Source organism: Salvia hispanica, chromosome 2, assembly GCF_023119035.1.
Source record: "Salvia hispanica cultivar TCC Black 2014 chromosome 2, UniMelb_Shisp_WGS_1.0, whole genome shotgun sequence".
Classification (NCBI taxonomy): Eukaryota; Viridiplantae; Streptophyta; class Magnoliopsida; order Lamiales; family Lamiaceae; genus Salvia; species Salvia hispanica.
In genome coordinates, this window is record NC_062966.1 from 2,848,818 (window position 1) to 2,866,896 (window position 18,079).

The 18,079-nt window shown below is 33.7% G+C and overlaps 2 pseudogenes; both read right to left on the reverse strand.

Moving 5' to 3' along the window:
- Positions 1–8,271: 8,271 nt before the first annotated feature.
- LOC125208088 lies at positions 8,272–9,786 on the reverse strand (annotated as a pseudogene).
- A 2,102-nt stretch (positions 9,787–11,888) lies between these two features.
- On the reverse strand, positions 11,889–12,866 carry LOC125206116 (annotated as a pseudogene).
- Positions 12,867–18,079: the final 5,213 nt, after the last annotated feature.

Below are 18,079 nucleotides of genomic sequence, written 5' to 3' on the forward strand. Positions count from 1 at the left end.
TATGGTGATTCTAAACAACCACATTATGGAAACCACATAAGGGTTATATTAATAAATTAAAGCAATAATTATATTATTATAATATTCATTATATTATAGACAAATTAAAATGACTTATTAACCTCAGCCTCAATTTTCTTTTTTTAAATAAAAATTCCCCTCTTCTTACTTTTTAAAATTTTAAAATTAAAGTTTTATTGATTAGATGTTGTAGTTCCAAAAAAAAAAAAAATTTAATACACAAATTTTAATATAACCACAATATTTTGAGATAATAGATTATTTTTTACTCTATAATAGCATTATCACCGTATGAAATTTGGGAGAAAATTTTTATATACTAGTAGAAATTAAAAGATGAAAATTTTCCCATAACTTAATTTTAAAAAAAAAAAATGTAAAAAAACAGTTTTCCCTTTTTTTTGGATAAATATTTATATACTAGTAATAAGTAATAATGTCCATAACTTATTCCATAACATTCCTTCTACTAACCAATGGAGAATATATTCATACACTAATAAACAGCTGTCTATATTTTATTTTTTTTTTGCTTAATTGTGATAAATCTATCTATCCAATACAGATTGTTATATATTTGGATTAATTAAATAAAGATGAAAAAAAAAAATCTTTTCTGATTAACTCATTGATTAAATGAGCAAGATGATAAAAAAATCTTTTGTTAATAACCCATTGATTATATTTGCAAGATGATTCAAAATTATTAATTTATATTTTGGGATTTTATTGATAGCAAATATATGCAATTTTGAGTGTTTTTATTTGGAATGCGTCGTATGAAAATAATTCACAATTGATATATTGATTTTGTAATATTAAATCCGAGCATGTTATAAAGTCTTTAATCAAACACTAATATTATAGGATTTCTTTTACAAAAAATAATTGGGATAATAATTTACTATTTAATCTATATTAATCAATTAAATTAAACAAATTTTTTAATCAAATAACAACGATAAAAGGATTTTTTTTAAAATGAAAAAGTTAGTAGTCTCAAGACATTAATACTCCCAAAACTTTTTAAATTTTTAAAACACAAATTGTTCCTTCTATTTTTACCCTTAGATATCTATCAAGACTACTTCATTAGTATTTCACTTATAAACCAAATAGTTGGGTGAGAACAATTCACTAATTGATTGATTTACTTTGAACATTTCTCAACACGTTTGCCCAAAAACTAATGTCATATTTTGCACCATTGGATTTCTTTACTAAAAAAAATTCATGAAAATAATTCACTATTTGACAATTTTTTTTTGTGGTATTAGAACTCATTAAATTAAAAAATATTTTATTAAATAATAATATCATTAGGGTTTTTCTAAATCAAAAAAGTTGGGTGTTTAAACACTAATTAAATTTTAAATTTTTGATCTCTATATATTAAAAAATCATTTAATCAAGCACTAATTGATTAATCGATTTGGGAACATTAGATCTCAATCAAGACTATGTTAGTACCCTTTTTCAAACCAAAATAGGATGAGAACAATTCACTAATTGATCTATTTATCTTGAAAATTAAATCTCAAGCCCATTAAAAATTATTTAATCAAACACTAAATCATATGATTTCTTTTACTACAAAATTTTCCAATGAGAATAATTTACTATTTAATCTTATTTATTTGTTGTATTAGAATTTAAGTAAATTAAAAAATATTTAATCAAATAATAATATCATTAGGATTTCTTTAATGTATTTTTAATCTAAATTCACAATTTAAAATAAAAATTAGATCTAAAATTCAGATAAAATTTGAGGGGAATCAATATCGATAATAAAATTTGATTAAAAAAATATTTTAAACAAATCATTACTTTATTCATTTTTTTACAACATTACATATCCCTTTATAAATAATTTAATCTATTTGCTTTGCGTATTATTAAACACTAATGTCATAGGATTTCTTTCACTAAAAATACCAACGAGAGAAATTATGTTTTACTATTTATTTATTTTATAATTTTTTTATTTGGGAAAGAATTTTCTTTTAATTTTTTAAAATTAATGTCATAGGGTTTTTTTTTCCAAAAAAAAGCTCAACGGGGGAAATTATGTTTGATCTATTTATTAATTGTATATTTATTTATTTATTTATTGTGATATTAGAATTTGCTTTGCGATTATTAAACACTAATGTCATGGTTTTTTTCACCAAAATAGTCAAAGAGAAATTTTGTTTGATCTATTTATTTATTGGATATTAGAATTTAAGTACATTTGAAAATTGTTTGTTTTTTAAATGTGGGGGGGGGTTAAATTGAAAAATTGTTTTCCAAAAAAAATTAATTGAGTTTCTAAAAAAAGGATGAATGAAATTAAAATTTCTGATTGACATTTGCAATGTTAGATCTCAAAGTGCATTAAAAATTCAATCAAAATACATTTTAAGAAGAGGAATTATAATCTTAACTAATTTATTTTGTAATTTTTTATTTATCTTTTTAAATTTGGGTTTCTTGTATTTCAAATATGTTATTCCAATATAAAATTGTTTTGTTAAGTTTTATTGCGTGTGTTATATAATTTAGCTAAATCCAACTAAATCTAATACAGAATTAATTAAATTGAGTCATTTAATTAAGTGATACTATTGTTTAAATTAAATATTTGAATTTTCATCTATTATTCAACAATAATAATAGAATGCTTTTTACAAACTAAATGGATGGTTGCCAGTGTCATTACTAACCTATTAATTACCTCTATCGTAAATCTTAGGGGAAAAAAATGAAAAAAGAAATGGAAGAGAGGAGAAGCTGAAAAATGGGCGCCATTTGTGTTGGAATAGTTAAGAGGCGGTAATCCAACTAAAGGACATTAAAGTAAATTTGATTATAATTGAATCGGATATGATAAGTAAACCGTTTTTTTCCATACTAAACCAGTTTATGGTTGTACATAATGTGGTCACTTAGCTTTTCCCTTTTTTTTATTATAATTTACTTTACTTTATTTGATTTGTCCTCCGTTCAATATATTATTGCATTACGTAATTTTCTCAATATACCACAATAATAGTGATAAAATATTAATTGAATTCTATGATTTAAAAAGGTTAAATAATAGAAAAGGCTTATATAAACATAATATTATAATGTGGAAAAAATACATTAAATAAGTTATTTTTGAATAAAATGAATAATACCACGCCTCCCTCCGTTCGCCGTTAACTGTCTCGTTTGGGATCTGAGTTTTAAGAAATCAGTACGTAGGTAAGTACAAAAATTAATGAAATACTTGAGTTCAATACTTTTAATGAAATGTGAGTGTATGATAATTGTGGCACGGTGGCAATTATTTGGAGGAATTGGAGATAAGCGAATAAAATGCAGAAAGTGGAGATATGCTAACAATCTAAATTTGCAAATCTGGATTTCGTAAAAAACCTTAGATAAATAATTAGGCCTTCTTGTAACACGAGAAGATACAATACCGGTTCAGTTCTAATTTCGGTAGATTACGGAAATTAGTTTCTAAAATTAGAAAGCTTTTTGTTTAGATCTCTGCTCAGTGAAAAACACTATCTCATTGATTGAAGGCACATATTAGGGAGAAAAGCAAAAATCGCTAATTTTTATGTGATAGACATGCATGTCTCTTACGCTCATATGGCCATATGTGTGATGCATAATCCTTATGCATCTCCAATTAATGAGACACGAAACGCTTATGCATCCCTCACGAAACAGAAATCTAAATAAAACTCCCCAATCCACATGATAAAGGGTAACCATGCATCTGAGCCATCTGATGTTGATCACCCGGATCAACAGCTGGAATTCAAGTGCAACGGCTAACTTGAGAATGGAAGCGGTTTGTTGAAGCGCGCTCTAGCTGGGACCACGAGCTGAGGAGATGAGCTGCCACGTCAGTATATAAATGTGGAAGCCCAATTTGCACTCAAATAATTCACGTGTTCTCTTCTCGTTATATTCAACATCAGATTAGGGTTTCTTCACTTGATTAACTTTGGGGAAAAAGTTAGATTAGAGGTGTGAGATTCAGAGTCGATGTTGTGTAACAGAATCCCGCCTCTGTGCAGTACAAAAAATGCGGATCGTACCCAAACGACTCTAAAGAAGTAAATATAGGTAGTTTCATTTAAAGAGCTTGACAAAGCATTTAAAGAAACATCGAGCAATAAAACAACAACTTATCCTAGAAGCTTAAATAAGAAATAGAAGGTATCATAAATAACGAGCAAAATCTCAAGAGTATGACATGATTTCCAAGATAAAATCCTCAAAAAAAGCCTAAGGCCAAAAACCCAAAATAAATAAGTGCAAAATATCCATAACAACACTAAAGTGTATCGAAAACTCACTGAAGACGACCAAGAGAAAAAGAGCTATTGTATGAAGACACAACTAAACTTGAAGTTCAAATTATCCATCTTAATTAGTTAACAAGCTCAACACCCGCCACCGCTCGTCATTCAACTCGCACATACGGAAATCACATGCAAGGCCGAGTATTTTGAAATACTCGTGAACTCGTAGCAAAACATTTTAATAGATAAGTTATGCCACCCTTACCATAGTGAACTCGGGTTTTAAGCAATATAAAGAATATCACGAGTATCACAAAATATATTTCATTAGAGTGGCCAAATAAAATAACTCCCCATTTTCTCATAAGTTTCCACAATCACAATCACAATCACAATATTTCCATGGTGCGACGAAAGTGTGGCCACACTTTTCGCCCACGAGACCGGCCGACTAGCAAGGACGACTCCCGATCCCATCGTGTACACAGCGGTAGGGTTTGCGGCCCATACTGACCCGATTTCGTATAATCATATCCATAGCCCTATGCCCAATGGAGCGAACTCACAAACTAGGCATCGACACACAATATCACAATAAAACAAACATAGGCATTGGCATAACAGCTTAAACCCCCCTTATAACACCAATCAATATTTTTTGACAAAATAAAAGAGAGTTTTAAGAGTAAAGCCCACCTCGATCGCTTAGATTTCAGTAGTTCGCTTTTCCGTTATCCGTTCGCAACCGAGGTTTCACCTTTTAATCACATAGGCACATATCACAAATCAAATTCAACACAAACTCCTAACTCATGCATGTCTCAACACCTTCCCTTTTTCCCATCGATTTATCTTAACACATTAATCAAAGCCATGTTCATCACAAAAGTTCCATTCTCATCTCAACTCTAGGTCTAACGTCAACATATGTCATACAAGAATATTTGCCAACACACAACACACACACACACACGCACGCCTACACGCACGCACACACCGCACGCCCACACACACCACATGCATATTTATTCACATATCCCTTTTATCCCACTTTCACTCAAACAAGATGCAGTAGGGTTCAAGAAGACCGATTAACGGTTAGAAAGAAGAGGAATCGAGTGGAAAAAAGGGGATTAAATATAAGAATACCTTATTGAGAAAAACGAACGGTAGAAATTAAGTATTAGCCTTGGTTCTTCAAGATTCTTGGGTTGAACTTCAATTCTTCTTCAAAAGATGACAAAGTATTGGAGAATAGGAGAAGAAAAATTGAGAGAGTGAAGAAGGAGAGGAGGTGTGTAGTAGGGGTGGGGCTAAAATTCTAGGGTTAGGTTTAGGAGTTCTCCTATTTATAGTGCTCAACAAGATCTTTAGGTAATTAAGATAGAATACTTGGTAAGATTTTATTCTCCACAATTAAATAAAATAATATTGTGGAGTGGAGAAGAAGAATTAACAAAAATAGACTCTAGGGCAAAATCCCTAATTTTCGAAAATTAGGCTTTTAAAATAGCCAAGACTTTGTTTTAGTATATTTTACGAGTAGAATAAAATATCACGGAGCAAAATAAAAATTAAGAATTCCCCCAATTAGGATTGAAATAGCTTTATGCCTTTTAAATAAGGCATGAATTTTGATATTCACTAAAATAAGATATGGCAAGATCTCTTAAGGTATGGAAAGATTTGGTAGAAAATTTTAAATTCTAGGTATGGAAGGAAATCAAGTAAGGAATCAATAAAATAGGCAAAATATTATTTTTCCCAACATAGTGATTTTCGAAAATCACTATTAAATAAGGGGGTGTCGATTTTCTCATTAAAATAAAGAATAATTGGGTTTTGGATTTAATTTGGATAAATATCCCAAGAATTAAATTAAACCGGAAAAATAGAATTCCTCCTTCAAAAATCAAGGGGTTCAAAATCATGAGAATTAGGTGGCTAGTATTTATGGAAATTTTCTCTAATATTCTCACTCACCTTTAAACAATTAATTCACCTCATAATTTAATAAATCACATGCCACATCACATAGTCAACAAATTTTTGACTTTTCAAACTTCCCATCAAAGAAACTCATGCAATAAATTCACTTATCAAATAATTCACATCTCCCACGTCATCAATAATAAATTCTAGGCCTCTATAATTAGGGTTCGGAAATTCGGGATGTTACATGTTGAGCTCCCTTGTTGTTTGTAATCTCTCGTAAATCATCATCAATAAAGAATCACATCTGTTCTTCGCCCGTGGATGTAGATCATTCGATCGAACCACGTTAAATCCTTGTGTGTTGTTTCTTGCTGTTCTTGAGCAATCTTTCCATAGCCGATTCATAGCAAGTGGCGCCGTCTGGGAAGCGAGCTTTGACGATGGCGACAACGAGATATGAGGCCGAGAAGTTCTCGGGTAAAAATGATTTTGGTCTCGCAGATCAAGATGAGGGCTCTGCTGATCCAGCAAGGTCTTGAGGAAGCAATTCAGCAGAGCGAACAGAGATCGACGAAGCTGATGTAAAGAAGAAGAAGGAGATGTTCAAGAAAGCTCATAGCGCCATCGTCCTCAACCTAATCGACAAGGTTTTGCGTGAGGTATCAAAGGAAACCACGCTATGGAGTCTGGGTAAAGCTAGAAAGTTTGTACATAACTAAATCGCTTGCTAACCAGCTATACATGAAGCAGCGATTATTCTCCTATAAGATTCTTGAGGATCAGTCCTTTGGAACAGATCGATGATTTCAGCAAGAATCTCGATGATTTGGAGAATGTCGATGGTCCAATGAAGAATGAAGATAAGGCCATTCTTCTCCTCAATGCTCTCCCGAAGGCATATCAACACCTAAAGGACGCCATGCTGTTTGGCCGAATGCGTAATCAGAATAACGTATGAAGAGGTTTAGTGTGCTTTGCGTTCGAAGGAACTTGAGAAATCCTCTACTACCCCCATGGAGGGGAACAATCAGGCTCTTAATGTTAAGGGCTTCAAAGGAAAAAGGAAGAAGGCAGCGGTTGGTTTCAAATCACAACAAAACCACCCATTGATGGTGCAAAGGAGACTAGAAGCTATCATTACTCAAGAAACCTGGACATTTGAAGAAATATTGTTTTTCTTGGAATAAGAAACAGGCGGAGGGACCCCGAATCAAGCCGATTTGGCTCTTGAGGCAGAACCAGACAAGTCTTGAATGTAATTTGCAAGGGAATAGAAAAGGTCTGGATCATGGATTCCGGATGTAGTTTTCATATTTGTTCATGCAAGGAGTGGTTTGAAGACTTTCATGAGGCAACTGGTTATGTCATGCTCGGGAACGATCAAGTATGTGTTGTCAAAGGGATTGGAAACATCAAGCTAAAGACAGACACTGGAGCAATCAAGGTCATCACCGAAGTCAGGTATATTCCTGACATTAAAAGGAACCTTATATCTGTTGGGATTCTAGAATCAAAGGGCTTCAAGATTATTTCTGAAAAGGAGCAAATGGTAGTGTCAAAGGGAGGTATTGATGTGATGAGGGCCAGGAGGAAGAATAGCCTCTACTATCTAGATGCAGAAGCAGTTGTTGGCTCTTTGAATGTAGTGGAGAAGGCAGGTTTTGAGAAATGGCATAGGAGGCTTGGGCACATTGGTGAGAATGGTATGAAAGAGCTGATCAAGAAAGGTGTTATCCAGATTGACAGCCCCATAAGGCCAAGTGTTTGTAAACATTGTGTTATGGGAAAAGTAGAAACTCCTTATAGCACAGGGCACTTACTCTTCCAAGCAGATCATGGATTATTATGCCCACTCAGATTTGTGGGGACCTGCTCAAACCATCTATATGGGTGGTGGAAGATACTTTCTATCCATCATCGATGACTATTCAAGGAAAGTCTGGATTTATATTTTGAAAGATAAATCACAAGCCTTCCAGAAGTTCTATTGGAGATGCAGCTTAAAACAGAAAAGACTCTCAAGTGCTTAAGGACAAACAATGGCTTAGAATTCATTAATGCAGAGTTTGAGAAATCCTTGTGTGTTGTTTCTTGCTGTTCTTGAGCAATCTTTCCATAACCGATTCATAACACCACATTTGTGAAGCTAATTCCAAAATAAACGAAAAAATATAAATTCCTCAAATGATGCCCATATCTCTAGGCTCCACTAGCTAAACATCTCTCAATCTCATTAAACCAAAAGGTGATTCGGGAAGAGGATGATCTTGCTTAACCTCGGCGCCCTCAAAGCAGTAAACAGGGGCTTGCCAGTTGGACTTGTCAAGCACTTTCCCCACCTCGAATGTCATCACTTGTAACGTCATCCCTACAAAACCCATCTCTAAATTGTAAATACATTTTTTCCAGTAGAGTTATCCAAGAATTTACAAATAAATAACACATGACCACCATCAAGTCAACATGGGACAATAACAGGGTTTCAACTAGGGCTGGCAATTTTTGGCGACACGATAGTCAAACACAAGTGGAATTAATAGATTTGGGTCAAAGCATTGAGTTCGTGTCAGGGGCGGATGTACATGCAATTGTAGTGGGGCACTTGCCCCTGCTCAAAAATTTACTTCTATACTAATTTTTCTTCAATTTTGAATATTTATTTGGATTCCTTCTTAAATGCCCCTTCTCAATTCTTCAATTTTTTTGTTTATATATATTTTTGCCCCTCTTAAGTTTAATTCTTAGATTCGTCCCTGGTTCGTGCCTTATTGGGTCGACCGTTAAGAACACCAAAATTTTTTATTATTTTTAAATTTGAATTAGGACACGCAACATGAGTGAAATGTGAATTTTGATTTTTGAAGTCTGAATTTTTTTATACTTAAGTTACTTATCGTATCGTGTTGATCCAAGATGGTTCGTGTTGTGTTCAGGTTTGAGGATAGCAGTTCGGATTTGAGGTTTTCTTAACAATACGTGTTAGTGTTTTACCGTTATTAGGTCAGATTAATCCAATAACGATCCAACGGACATGATTTGCCACACCGAGTTGAACATAGTGTAAGCAACATTAAATTTGTTAGTATTAGAATACATACCTGAGTAGAAATCCCAAGCAACAGGCCTACGAGTGAGAACATCCTCATAGTACCAGATGAAGTCAACCTTCTCCCACAAATGGCAGAGGAAGCCATCCCTATGTGCTGCCCCAAGTAGTTGGCGCCGTCGAGAAAATCGGGCGGGGAATCCCCACCCCAAAATCCACGGTGGTGCATTGCTTGGTAGAATCGAGCGTGTAGTAGTAGGAGGTGCCGTTGTTCCACTCCACATCGTACAAGATTTCTCCGAGTTGTTTATAGATGATGTTGACGTTGCGGCCATTCGGCCAGTCGTACCAGAGGTCGTTGATCTGCAGCGTCCCCACGCTGGTGTTCAGCATGAGCATCGAGTGGAACTGCGGCGGCCATGGCTTGGGCGTCGGCTCCGATTGGATAAGAGAGACGAGTGAGAGAAAGAGGGAAATGAGAGGACTGAGTTTCATACTCGATGGATATGATCACATTTTTTATAAATTAACTTTATATACTCCCTCGCCCTCATCTCATATTTTCCTTTTCGCGAAATACTCATAGGATAATATTTTTCTCTTTCTATGGACGAGAGAGTAAAAAAAAAAGGACAGTTCCAGATATTTGGTATCGGCACGAATTTTAAAAAAGGTAAGTAAGATATTGAGTCGGATGAATAGTAAATGGAATATATGAAGCTCATTTTTTATACTCCCTCCGTAATTTAAGTCAGATTTTTTGTGGATGTCCAACTAAAATGAGTCATTTTCTTTTTTAACTAAAAACAAAACATCTAATTACTCTTATTTTATTCTATCACATATTTTGTTCTTTCTTTTATCTTTCCTACTTTATTCATTTCCTAGTTTTCAACACAATTTCTTAATCTCTATGGTCAAAAATTTTGACTCAACTTAGTTGGGACGAGGGAGTATTAATACAAAAAATGTGAGAAAAGGTGGTTAGTGAATTTAGACCTCCGTCAATTTATTGCATAAGTGAAATATAATTTTTGAAATAGCAAATGTGACTCTTATTAGGGGACAGTGGAGAAATTAGGAATATAGTGGAGTATTTCAGGATACTCCTCCATCCAATTTAAATAACCTTTTGACGCAATACCAGTTTAGAAAGATTTGCGTTGTGAAAAATAAAGGGAGAAAGTGAGTGGAATGTGTGACTCATTTCTAATACTCCTCCGTCCAATAAATATGAACGTTGCTTTTCGCCCGGGATTTTATATAGTGTTGTTTTGTGAGTTAAAGAAAAGAGAGTAAAGTAAGAGGGTGGAAAATGGAGATAAAGTTATTAATATTTTGGGAAACGTTTCATTTTTAATGGACAACCCAAAAAGGAAAATTTTTATTTTTAATGGACAAAATGAAATTAGTATTATAATGAATTGTGAATATAAAAATTCTGGAATGTGAGGTCCATCTAAAAGTGGAAAAAATTAAATGGTTTTATAAATCGTGGATAATCCAAAATAGCAAAATGATATTAGATGGTGGACAAAAGTATTCCCTGTTTCGTTAATGACGTTTGGCTTTCTAATACGTTTCCCTTTTTGAAACCTATTTTATTCTCTTTTACATTATTTTTTCTTCATCTTTCTACATTTTTCATTTATCACTTTACTCTCTCTTTATTTAACTCATCTAACAATTTTTCTTACTTTTTAAAAAACGCCCTTATTCTTTTGAAACGGAGGGAGTATTAGTTAGGCTAAGACAAGGTGTATTTCTCGAATGTGTGTCTAATTTTGATGAGGCGGTAAAATAATTGTGTCACCGAGAATTTCTTAGATTGATAAAGAGAGAACGTGATTTGCAAGAGAGAGCTCTGAAAATGTAAATGCCAATATTACTTTCTCTCATTGATTATTATTTTCACCAATATTACTTTAAAAAAAGGGGGAAATGAATGATACTGGATTCTCATTCCAAGAAATTATGGACATTTACCTAAAATGTTGAATTTTATTTTTTTCATTCTTGAATATACTGATTGTTGAAATTAATTACTACTATATCCAATGATATTGCTATGCCATTTTAGATTATACTTGTTGGTGTGATTGCTTATATTGTAACTCTACTTTTATCTAATGATATTTTATGTCATTTGCAACATATATTTATGTCATTTTACTCTTCTTCATTTGATTCCACCTTCTGAAGTTACTCAAGCAAGCATAATAAACCAAAACTCACCAACATAGCCTCAGTAATAAACTTCTATCAATTGCAAAACCAAATCTTAGTAAAAAAACAAAAAAAGCTCCCCAAAAAATCTACTGTTTTTGTTGTAAATGACTGTTCTTGTATCATATTCCGAAAGAAAAAAGCAAGCCAGTTCCAATATTAGAACAAACAGAAACAACGCAGATGAACGATGTTGCCTTGTTCATTCTCCGAACTCTTCCCATAATGCAAATCATAGCAAATTTCCATTTTTTTTTTAAACACAAACAGACATACTATATACCATCAATGCTCCATGCCTGTTTCCCCAATACTAACGTCGTGGGAACCGGTGCAACACAAATGTAGCTCATAGAACAACATCTTGTACCTCAGAAATTGATCTCCCCCCCCCTGGGGAAGCTTTTCACAAACTGATCAGGAAGCAAGGCGAGCCACACGGCTTTTCAGCTCCTTCCCGATCAATGTGTCCAGCCCAGCTAGTCAAGCAGTCCTCACCCCCCGGGGGAGTACTTTATGTATATCTTCTGGCCTTCTGGCCCACTACAAACTCCTCCCCTCAGCCTTGTGTACGTATTAACCGCCCGTTTGGACAAAGAATAGTCTGTAAAACATTAGGCCATCCACCTTCTTTCCAACTCCCATCATTTACTTGCTTCAAGAATGTATCCATCATTTCATCAATCAACTCCCCAGACAGCAACCCCCGCGAGCTTTTTTTTACTTCAGCATTTTCAATTTCTACACAACACCAACACCAACACAAACAATAAGGATATCAAAATCTGAATCGGATCTGATTATAAACAAGCTTACATTTCTTCTCCCGCTGAGCCTTCCCAATTTGGAACTGAATTGACGACCCGGGCCCCCTTGCTCGGAAGGCCTCATAAGAGGAACCATTGCCTTGATCATATTTTTGGTCCCAAAAATAGTTTGTCTGGATAACTTGCTCAGTTTTTTCCACAGAGTTGTCTCCCCACATTTAATTCACTCCAGCATTGTTTATCTAAAATTCTCACATTATCAATGAAAACAAAGGATGAGATGAAGGGGAGAGGGGAAAAGGAAATATACCAATATGTCTACACCATCATATTCTTGCTTGAGCCATTGAACAAATGATTGGATTGATGGGGGGTTTTATGCTAGTTGGTGAAACACTACATTCAAACCTCCTTCTTGCAAGACCTTTGCCGTTCTTGTCCAACGCCCCCCTTTTCGTGATGTGAGGATGACGTGATCTCGTGCAAAGCGAGCGGGGACTATCTCAAACCCGATCCCCTATTTGCACGGTCACCACAGCTATCGTTTTCCAGTCCACCATCTGAACAAGCAACTGCAACCATAAACGAGAACTATAAAAAACTGTCTTTGTTAGGAGAGAAATCCATTTAGTCATCCCCCCACCGTTGTTCCAAATGGGTTTAGTCCGTAACAATTACATATTAAAATTTTTTATCAATCTCATAAAAATACATTGATAAGTAATTTCCAATTGAAATCAAGAAATGGAAAGGAAAGCTGCAAAAAAAGTATAAAATTGAAGATCCCTCAGTAACAATCATTAATCTAGTCAAGGTAACACTACACTTTTTAAATGTCACTAAATCAAGATCAATGATAATTGAATAGTACAACAACGCAATAATAAAATTTTGTTAACATGAAACTCACATATAAATTTAAGTTTTAAATATAAATAAAGGAATTTTAAATTTGAGGATAGGTACCTTGATGATCGGGAAAGGGATTGTACGGGGGGAGATCTCTTGGCCCTCTTTTCCTTTTTCTCTTTTTCCTTTTCTTTTTTTTCCATAATAGATTAGATTGATTCTCGTTTTCTGTTTTTTTTTAAATACAAGAAATGAGGGGTATTTGTTTTGTTTTCCCCCGGGAAAAATTGAGGGGGCCATCATACTGGGGCTCATGTTTGGAAATCCAAAACCCGTGGTAAACATTTTTTTTTTTTCTAATATTGTGATATTTATGGCCCAATTGTATTTTGGGCCCCTTTAGAGCATCCCCAATGCTAGGGGCCGGGCAAAACGCGATCCCCCCCGGGGGTCGGGAGGGGGGGAGCACGGCCCCCCGGTCCCGGGGCCCCGGCGGCCCCCCGCCGCTTTCACGAGGCCCGGCCCCCCCATTTTTCGGGCGGGATGGGCCCCAAACCCCCAATTTTTTTTTTTTTTTTTTTTATTTTTTTTCCTAGGTAAATAAAAAATCCTGTTTTTTCAAATTTGGGGGCAAACATTATCTTTTTAATTTTTTGGTCCCCCGTTTAAAAATGGGCCAGATTTTTCCTTATTAACAAAACCGTTAAAATTAATTTAAATATTTTGATTAGATGTTTATTTAGAATATTTTATATTTTTCTTGTCTCTCTCTCACAACGCCCTCTTTTCTCCTTTTGTCGACACCTTTTTCCCCTTTCCCCCCACCACCCCCCCCGCCGCCGCTCCTGCTCACAGCTTCTCTTTGGGGTTTAATTCGGCGCCGCTGCCCCCCAATCCAACCATATAATTCCTCACCTCTGCGCAGGCATCATCCCATCGATCCCCCCCTGAAGGGCAAAAATTTTACTCCCCTTGCGAGTTGGTGTGTTTAACGGGTCGATTGGGGGAGTTGGTGGGCGGATCAGCAAGCGGAGAGCTGGTTTGGGAGAATCAAAGGCGCTGAGGATCTCCAAACGAGGAGCTGTCGTCTTCGGTGAAAGAGGGGCACCTGCGCTTTGGGGGGGAATTCCAGTTATTTTTTCATATCAACAAAAAACCTGTTTTGTAATTTTCATTATTAATATTATTTAATATGATACCCAAGATCAGCGTCCATAAAATAAAGTCGGATGCCGAAGTGATTTTTTTCGACTAAAATGGGAAATTGTGAATCAAATTTCCCAGTATTTTCCCCATGTTTAAACCTGATCGCAAATTTTGGTGAATCTGCCCAAAAAGCTAGTTCTACACCCTAATCAATATTGATATAGCAAAAAAAAATACTTTTTTTTCCCTCGTCGAACCTTTTTGAAGTGAGTTTAAAAAAGAATATTTAAGTGTTAAATTAATATATTAAAAAAATAAGAGTGAGAAAAAAAAATGAGAGAATTTGAATAGAAAATGAATAAAGAAGAAGTGAGAAAAATTGCGATTTGGAATTTAAACTTTAAAAGGGGGAAATTTTACAAATTTGGGAAAAATTTAATTAAGGAAAGGGAAAGGAGGAAGTAATAGAGATCGGACTTTTTGGGGCTAAAGTAAGATGATGTTAAGATAGAGTTTGTATAAAATTGTTTGATAAGTAAAAATTGTTTTTAATGAATACAAATCACAAAGGACAAAAATACCCTTATGTCCAAATGTCCAATTAAATTAGATAAATTAACATTCTTTAATTTTTTTATTTAATTCTAATTAATTTAAAGAATATTTGATCCCTAACTTATAATTAAACAAGGGTCTCTTGAATTCCAATTTTAATCATTGATTTTTCATCTCGACAACTAATTTTTCATTTTCACCACTCCAAGAAAAAAAAACAAACCCCCCCAAATATGAGTCGATAAAGGGGGGGGATCCAAATTTTAATTGGGGTTTCGATTCTCAGAACTTAAATTTTTAAAACCAAAATACTCCAAACCCCCCTTTTAAAAAAAAAACAAATTTTAGGGTTTTGGGTGTCCCCTAAAAAAATCTTCTTTCACTTTTAGTAACCCCTTCCAATAAGGTAGGGTCCATTTACTTTTATAATTAAAATTTTTTTTCATCTATCTCTTCTTTCCAAGGATTAATTTGGGGAGCCCTAAATATCCATATTTTTTTGGGGCCCTAGGGAGTATCATTTTTTAGGGTTATAATCAATGTCAAACAAATTTTAAAGACCGAACTATTGAACCCGTCATGGTTAGCTTGTTTTAGGTCATTGTAAGACATTGTTAGTTTGTTTTAGGTCATGCTTAGTTTGTTTTATGTCATTGTATAAAATCCGGATTTAAAAAATACAAATGTCATTTTTAGATCATTTTAGGTCATGTTTACTATCATGACATAAAATAGACTAAGAATGAAAATAGTTGATAGTGATAAAATATTTACAAGTTTTATACGAATATGGAGTATTAACTAACATAAATTATTTGTTAAAGATTTGAATTAATTAATAAAGAATTATACTGAGAAGGAACAAAAATCAGAAATAAAAAAACGCCGCTGAAATGAGTCGAACCTTATTGCCTCCGCCAAGTTGTGTAATTTGCTGCTTCAAAAAAATTTCAAAAATTTTATATAAGATCTCAATTCAAAGTAGAAAAATAAAATGAACAAGAACAAATTAATTAAAGAAGTTGAATCAAAATTCAAAAATTTATATAAAATAAAATGCTGAAGTAAAAAATCGGACGATTAAATAAAGAAGTCATAGCATTCAAGCAAATTAATCAGAAAAGAAAAAAACGGCAATCAAACGATAAAAAAACCCAAGCTATGTTTTTTTGTCAAACTTACCATCATCGCAAAAACCCGACAAACTAATTACTACCCCTTCCATAAAAATTAACAAATTTTTTAAAAATTAAACAATTTTTAAATATAAATGTTCTAAACAAATATTAACCGTAAATATTATTTTAAATTTGAACCACACAAACCACTAATATTATTTTCCCTTTTTTTCTAAATCTCTTTATTTTATTTTTTTTATTTTTGATTGATTTCTCTCTTATTTTATTAGTTGTACATTAAAATTTGCTAATATTTTTTTTATCTATTTTTTATAGACTGGATAATAAATTGAAAGATCAAATAAAAATGTGATGAAACAGAAACTCACCTCAGAAATGAAGGGGTTTGAGAACAAAAATGTGTCGCTCCCATATCGGTAAAGGACGTGTTCCCCTAACAGAAAATGAGTGACGTGACATTTCAGATGTCTCCTCAGCAATTACCCTTCTCTCACCATTGACATTTTTCTTTATTGTTTCATTTAAACGTTTATTTGTTCTTAAATTTCTAGCAAAATCAAATTAGCCTCTTATAGTTATGATTATAAAGCTCCAAGGAAATTTTATATTTTATAAGGGCCCCCTCCGCCCCAAAAAATATTATCATCCGCCTCATTTATTTGCAATGGGGGACTTATCGTATAATTTTTGCTACTATTTGATACCCTCGTCCTAATTTCCATTTAAAAGGAAAATTTTAAGAAAAATTAAAAAAATGAATAAATAAGTTATTAGCAAAATAAATACAAAAAAACCACAAATTAAAGGAAAATCTTTCGTTTACTTAGTTTAAAAAAAGTTACAAGCGAGAAATAGGAAGAATGGAAATTGAGATAGGGAAAAAAGTGGAGTGAAAGGGGGAAATGAAGTAAAAAAGGGGATACAAATATGAGAAATTAAAAAAAAAAAAAATGTGTGCACGCCCGGACCTATCCTCCTTACCCCCGAAGGGGGAGGATCAAAAAATGGTTCATGTCGTGGAGGATGCATCGGGGGGTTATCCTCCCCCCATTATGGATCCCCTTCCCCATCAATCCACAAAAAATACCTTTTCGCTTTAGGAGTCCACAAAAAGTAGCAAATTTTTAGAAATGGAAAGTTTATTCATCTTTATACTTTTTCTCTCTTTTGTTTTTTCCCATTTTTCATCTTTTTTCTTTCTAATTTTTAAATAAAACCCTTCAACACAAAGAAACTTTTTTTTGGACAAAAGATATTTGCTATAAAAATAATGTCATCTAAATACAAAGAAAGTCCTTTTAGAAACATAATATTTCATTCGTTCATGAAAAATATTTCCTTAAAAATCACTTTTAATTTAATAATCAAATAATTATGTCTCACTAAATATAATTAACTATTTAACTTTTCTTTTTATTTTATTACAATCAAAATAATTTATTACTAAAAATAAAAATATTTATATCTCAGTTCTATTTTATTTACTCAACATAAAAAAAAAAATTCCATAAAATGTTAGATTGCCCAAAAAAAGGTCCCGTTCTAATTTCTAGAACTTACTTGGATGAAAAAATAGGGAATTGGTATCTATCTATTATCTGAAAATAGGTAAGAGCATTAAATTCGGCTAGCGACCGGGGACCGTTTCCCTCCGCGGGAAACATTGGAGCGCGGGGAAACGGGCCGCCCTTTTTGGCCCCCGTTTGCCCGGGGTAGATCTTTGGGGCCCTTTTACCGCCTTTTTTTTTTTTTTTTTTTAAAAAAAAACCCCTATAAAACCGATTTTCGTTTCATTTCATTTGCAACTTGTTTTAACAGTTTTTTTCCCCAACTTTCTATCAAGAGCATCATCGGGAGGATCCCCGAGTCCCCCCCGGGGGATGGATCTGGACTCCCATTGGGGCGGGTGGGGTAGATGGGCCCCGGTTTAACATCCCCGGGAAAAAGATGATGGGGAGATGGCCGGGGCGGGGGGGGCTGGGGGGGAACGGTATCGGGGGGGTGCGGCGGGCTAGGGGGGTTAATGGCAATGATTTTCCATGATGGGGGGAAAGTAATTTTAATCGTAATTTAATTTAAATTAGTATATTTTAATTATTTTTTTTT